At 45.2% G+C, this 6,629-nt stretch overlaps 1 protein-coding gene across 1 annotated transcript in view; it reads left to right on the top strand.

The window, feature by feature from the left end:
• OAZ2 (ornithine decarboxylase antizyme 2) overlaps nt 1-6,629 on the top strand; it is an 18,498-nt gene that overhangs the window by 7,580 nt on the left and 4,289 nt on the right.

Below are 6,629 nucleotides of genomic sequence, written 5' to 3'. Positions count from 1 at the left end.
GGCTCACACCTGTAATCCCAGCACTTTGGGAGGCTGAGAGGATTGCTTGAGACCAGGAGTTCGAGACCAGCCTGGGCAACATAGTGAGAGCCCATCTCTTAAAAAAAAAAAAAAAAAAAAAAGGTTATAGACCAGAAACGGACAAGTAGGCAGGCAAGAATTTTGTCACTTAAAGTGAACAAAACAGGTAGTGTCCGGTTAGCAGCAGTAGCATAAAATGCTTTGTATTAGATAAACCTTAAGAAAATTTCTTAGGCCTTTTGATACTATACAAACAATGATGTAATTCTATCCTGGGAAGAGGCTGGCACTGTGTGATGACCTTACTCTACAAACTAGATTGAGCTACTAATATGTAAAAGTAAAGTCTTATTTTAAAGCTTGATTACCTAGCTATCCACTCACCTCTGGTAGCATATGTGATTGTGCCTACCTTTGGCATATGTATCAATATCAGCTGTGTGATAAGCAAACCTCAAAGGCACAGATATTCTCGCTACCACTATAACTGTTTCTGTGGAGAATCAACCAAAACCCAATTTTGCTTTCAGCCTGTGATTCAGAATGGTGATGTCATTTTCTTTATAATTGTGCTTAGCAAGAAGACTCCCTGTGGAATGCAGAGCAGCCCTAGTGAAATGACTTATGCCTGGCGTCTGCCAGGGGCCCTTTCTCAGATGGAAGGGGCATTGACAGCTGGAAATCAGCCTCTAGGGCCACGCTAGACTGGAGGTGGTCATCACCTCCCACCTTTCTTACTTTCTGTTTTGCTAAGTGATGACATGTCTTTTTGCATAGGGATTAGTCATCAAAGACATTCCTAGTCTCGGAGTAAAAGCAACCCGTATGAGGGAAGTGAGGGCACCTTTGGGTATTCTGTGAGACAGGGCCTGAGAAAGAATGGGTCAGAAGAGGTTGAGAGGGGGAAATGAATGTAGAACTGTGTTGGGAATGTGGTTTTCCTGTCTTCATTTGATACCAAAAGGTAGTTAATATCAAGGCCATCTGACTTTCTCCGGCAGGTAATAGAAACCAGAGAGAAAGGGTGCAGAATTGAATGAGCGAAGGAGGCCACTGATTCAAGTGAAACATGATCAGAAGTATATTAAGGAGAATTTGAATTTAAGTATTTTTTAGATGTAGCTAAGTGGAAGTTACTCACAGAATTACTTTTATATGGAATCTCTTCTCTTTGTACTCTGTACTCTTTCCATAGCCATCTGTGGGGGATTGATTTCAGGACCTCCCCGTTACTAAAATCCAAGGGTGCTCAATTCCATTATATAAAATGGTGTAGTATTTACGTATATCTTCCCATATACTTTAAATTATCTCTAGATTACTTATAATACATAACACAATGTAAATGCTATGTAAATAGTTTTAGTGCTTTTTTATTTGTACTATTTTTTTATCTGAGTATTTTTGACCCATGGTTGGTTGAATCCACGAATGTGGAACCTGTGGATGTAGAGGACCAACTGTGTGTAAATCAAAACTGACTTAAAGACAGCCGGAAGTGAATCTTTTTTTTTTTTTGAGATGGAGTCTTGCTCTGTTGCCAGGCTGGAGTACTGTGGTGCGGTCTTGGCTCACTGCAACCTCTGCCTCCCATGTTCAAGCGATTCTGCTGCCTCAGCCTCCCAAGTAGCTGGGAATACAGGTGTGCACCACCACGCCCAGCTAATTTTTGTATTTTAAGTAGAGACGGAGTTTCACCGTGTTGACCAGGATGATCTCGATCTCCTGACTTTGTGATCTGCCCGCCTCTGCCTCCCAAAGTGCTGGAATTACAGGCGTGAGCCACTGCGCCCAGCTGGAAGTGATTCTTTAACAGAAGATCCTTTACTTTTATCAAGAGACTTAAGGGTTAATTCTAAATAGTAAGTACCCTAGAGATTTAGAAATAGCATTTGAATTATAAAAATTTTATTTACCATCATCATTGCCCAGCTATACATCTGCTGCATACACTGCCTATCTGTAGTCAGTGTGTGAAACTGTAACCTGCTAAGGGCATTTCATACAACAGTTTCACAGACACTTTAGAGACAGCAGGATGTGATACGTTAGTAGCACTCATATGTATTCTGAGGAGTGTTTCCAAGGGCATGTCCTATCACTGAGAAAATAAAAGGCACTAACAGATTGACTCTAATGTTCCATCTCTTTTCCGAATTGCCTTGTATGCTGGATACCTGACACGTTAGTTTCCAGCATGTTGTATTTCTTTTTTCTCCTGCAAAGCAGGACCAGCCCAGCTGGATGTTTGGGTTCAGTCTGATACATTTGATTCTCCTTAATCAGCCTGATCTTTTCAGCCTCTGAAAAGGACTGAGCTGCCTTTTTTTTTTTTTTTTTTTTGAGACAGAGTCTCACTCTGTCACCCAGGCTGGAGTGCAGTGGTGCGATCTCAGCTCACTGCAGCCTCCGCCTCCCTGGTTCAAGCATTTCTCCTACCTCAGCCTCCCAAAGTGCTGGGATTACAGGCATGAGCCACCATGCCCAGCCTGTTTCTTAAATCATCCTTTCAGTGGTTGAGATTAAACCATGCCTGCCCTCAAGTGGTGTGACCAGGAGATGAGGAAGGATTGGAAAAAGCTGGGGATAGGAGCCAGTTAGAAACAAGACTAAACTGAATATGAAACCCAACCTGGTTTGGATCTTAGGATAGGAATACTTGTGTTTAGAAGTCACTGTCTGTTGTGCTTAAATTCTTCCAGGATTCACTATTCCTAATGAGCTTGGTGGCGGATCTTTAATACCATTTGAACACTAAAGCCATTATTAGAAGAGAAGGCCATTACTGGGTAATTTCATGCCCCTTAATGTCTTTAACTACCACATACGTACCCATCCGCCTTCCTTTCTCACTTTAGAAATGACAGTCAGGTTTTTTGGAAGAGAAGCAATTTGCCATTCACAGCAAGTAACTAATAACAGATGCTTTATGTGGACGATGAAGATAATTATTGTGATCTACTGTCTACTAAGCTTATCCCAAACCCCAGCTGTTTCTTTTAGGGAACTGGAACTAGTTCCCAGAGTGGGGGCTTGAAACACCCCTCCACCCCCACACACATACACACTCGCTTTCCTGCACAGATTTATGGGGGAGGAGCAGAGCCTCCAGGATCCTTGTATGTGAGAGTGGGGAAGTAAATGACATGTTACCATGGCGTAGATATCTTGCATTTATTTGAAGAGGAGAGAGATCAGGAAACCAGAAATATCACAAGCCCCACTGCTAAATATGACTAGCTTAAAAAAAGAAATATCACAAGCTCATAGATTAGTGCTGGACACAGGGTAGGCCGGCTCCAGGGATTATTTCTAGGAAGACAAAGGGGATTATGGTCTAAAAACAATATCCTCACTTTATTCTCTTCATTTCAGTGAGTTGGCCCCGTTGCTTCTGCTGTTTGCAAGTAAAAATTAGCTAAGAATCAAGATGGTAGTTGGAATGCAGGGCAGAGGTTGAATGTAGCTCGCTCATCTAAAGACCATTTGAGGAATAATTCCTTTGGAAGTAGGAGCCTGGCACCAGAATTCTAGAATTGCAAGGGCCTTGGTGATTGATAGGGTTATGCTGTGAACCTAATTAATTCTCCTCGTATACAAGATGATAATCTGTCTATCTCAGAGGGGTTTGCCCCATCTTTGGCTAACTCCATTGACCAATAGAAGCAAATCAGCTTTCTCCAGTGGCCCAACCCTCCTCATGCCCCTGCAGGAACCTCAGCACAGGCCAGAAGTGGTCATTGGAGAATGAGAAGGGAATCATATGATGTGGTGCATGTGTGTGCATTTGCTTGGGGAAACTCCCCCCCGTCCCCAACCCCTGTCTTATTTTTTCTAGTCTGGACACTGTTATTCTGCCCCTTAACACATTGGAAGGGGGAATCACAATAGCTCATTGTCCCTAGCAGAAAATAACTCCTGTCTTGAAAACAGTAGCATAGTCCTCTGTTAAGCCCTTTCTGTTTGTTTGTTTGTTTTTGTTTTTTTGAGACAGAGTTTTGCTTTTGTTGCCCAGGCTAGAGTGCAGTGGTGTGGTCTTTGCTCACTGCAACCTCCACTTCCCAGGTTCAAGGGATTCTCCTGCCTCAGCCTCCTTAGTAGCTTGGATTACAGGCACGTGCTACCACACCCAGCTAATTTTTGTATTTTCAGTAGAGATGGGGTTTCACTATGTTGGCCAGGCTGGTCTCAAACTCCTGACCTCAGGTGATCCACCCACCTCGGCCTCCAAAACTGCTGAGATTACAGGTGTGAGCCACTGCGCCTGGCCATTTTTGTTTTGAGCTGAAGTTTTACTCTGTCACCCAGGCTAGAGTACAGTGGCACAATCTTAGCTCACTGCAGCCTCCGCCTCCCAGGTTCAAGCGATTCTCCTGCATCAACCTCCTGAGTAGCTGGGTCTACAGGTGCACACCACACCTGGCTAAATTTTTTTTTTGTATTTTTAGTAGAGATGGGGTTTCACCATATTGGCCAGGCTGCTCTCAAACTCCTATCCTCAAGTGATCCACCCGCCTCAGTCTCCCAAATTGTTGGGATTACAGGCATGAGCCACCACGCCCAGTTCAGCCCTTTCTGTTAACAGCTGTTGGTGAGGCCAAGAGTGGAGGAGGTGAGGATGACCTGAGGTTTTCCAGAGGAGGGAAGAGGTGGATATGTGGTTACAGCCCTAGATTTTTTTTTTTTTTTTTTTTTTGGAGGAGGAGTCTGGCTCTGTCACCCAGGCTAGAGTGCAGTGGCGCAGTCTTGGCTAACTGCAGCCTCCACCTCCTGGGTTCAATAAATTCTTCTGCCTCAGCATTTTGAATACCTGGGATTACAGGCGCCTGCCACCACATCCAGCTAATTTTTGTACTTTTAGTAGAGATGGGGTTTTGCCATGTTGGCCAGGCTGGTCTTGAACTCCTGACCTCAAGTGATCCACCCGCCTTGGCCTCCCAAAGTGCACCCCTAGATAATGACGCTGCTCCTCACCCATGGACACTTTTGTGGGAAATCCATTTCTCAAAGAAATTTCCAAGTATACTTGTAGGCCTCCATTTGAAATCTTTGAGAGAACAGACCCTAGGAGCTGAGCAGTGATGGATTTGGACTTCCATTTTCAGCTGGAGTGCAGATACAGTTCTGCTAATAGGACTGCCCCTTTGGTTATTGTACCATTGCCATGTTAAGTGTGAGTTCAGTTTGTTGTTCTTCATTTAGGAGAGTCCAAAATTGGCATGCCATGCTATATAAAGCAAAGGACAGTGTGAAGAATAGTTACCTCACACCATTTTACAATGGCTTTCAGGGGGAAAAAAGCCCTAATTTACAGCATTTGGGGACTTTTGCAGTATAAATACTCCTCCTCTGGCCAATTCAAGGTACCAACATGACATCATTAAACACATACTTGGGAAGAGATGTGCACGATTGTGTGAGCTGGCCCCAGCACACCACTGCAGTACCCCCTGTATGTGTCCACTGCATTCCAGCTGCTCTGAGGCTGATGTGTGGTGGCTGGGAAACAGGCCTGTTGCTGAGTCGTGGTGTGTACACGCACACACAATGTACCTCTTTCTCTGCTTCACTTGCCCTTGGCCTAGGGAATGAACTACATCTCAGCCTAAGGAACCACTAAATTGGATTCAAAGACAGTTGAGCAGATCTACAGCCCTGTTGGGTCCATCCGAAAATCAAGGTGGCCAGTAAGGTGACAGGGAGCTCCTTTAGGAGCCTTTTACCTGCTATAATCCGATTATTGGATTCCTTACTCAGGTCATAGCATGCATCCTCTCCCAGCACATACCCTGCACCCAGCACATCTGAATTTCTGTTCTGACCACATCACTATTACCTGACCTCCCACGCTCAGGTCACAAAAGGATCAGCAAAGAAGGCAAGAAGGCCCTGCATTTGGTGGCATACCAGGGGCAGATCAGATATCACAGTATTCTATGTACTATTGTGTACCTCTGCTCTGAGAGCTAAATCCCTGGATTGTTTTATTCTTAACCGTCAAGGGATTTAGTTAAATGATTTCTCACTCCAGCCGGGTGTGGTGGCTCACGCTTGTAATCCCAGCACTTTGGGAGGTTGAGGCCGGTGGATGACTGGAGGTCAGGAGTTTGAGACCAGCCTGACCAACATGGTGAAACCCCGTCTCTACTAAAAAATACAAAATTAGCCAGGCGTGGTGGCACATGCCTATAATCCCAGCTACTTGGGAGGCTGAGGCAGGAGAATCACTTGAACCTGGGAGGCGGAGGTTGCAGTGAGCCAGGTTCGTGCCAGCTTGGCCCTCCTGAGACTCCTTCCCCATGCGTCTGCAACACAGTGGGTTCCCCCTAAGACAGCAGTGTAGTTCTGGAAGCTGAAGCCCACAGGACTGGGGCAGTTGGGGAGCCTTCATAAGCCTTCCCTTGTTTAGAGAGAGAGCCGGGATGGATGGGGGTGGGATTTGAGTTATACCTTTACATCTTGGCCGGGCGCCGTGGCTTACGCCTGTAGTCCTAGCACTTTGGGAGGCTGAGGCGGATGGATCACGAGGTCAGGAGTTCGAGACCAGCCTGGCCAACATGGTGAAACCCCATCTCTACTAAAAATACAAAAATTAGCTGGGTGTGGTG

This window comes from Mandrillus leucophaeus, unplaced genomic scaffold, assembly GCF_000951045.1.
Source record: "Mandrillus leucophaeus isolate KB7577 unplaced genomic scaffold, Mleu.le_1.0 Scaffold12, whole genome shotgun sequence".
NCBI classification, from domain to species: Eukaryota; Metazoa; Chordata; class Mammalia; order Primates; family Cercopithecidae; genus Mandrillus; species Mandrillus leucophaeus.
Note: the sequence above shows the minus strand (reverse complement) of the source record. Positions and strands in the feature narration are given on the sequence as shown.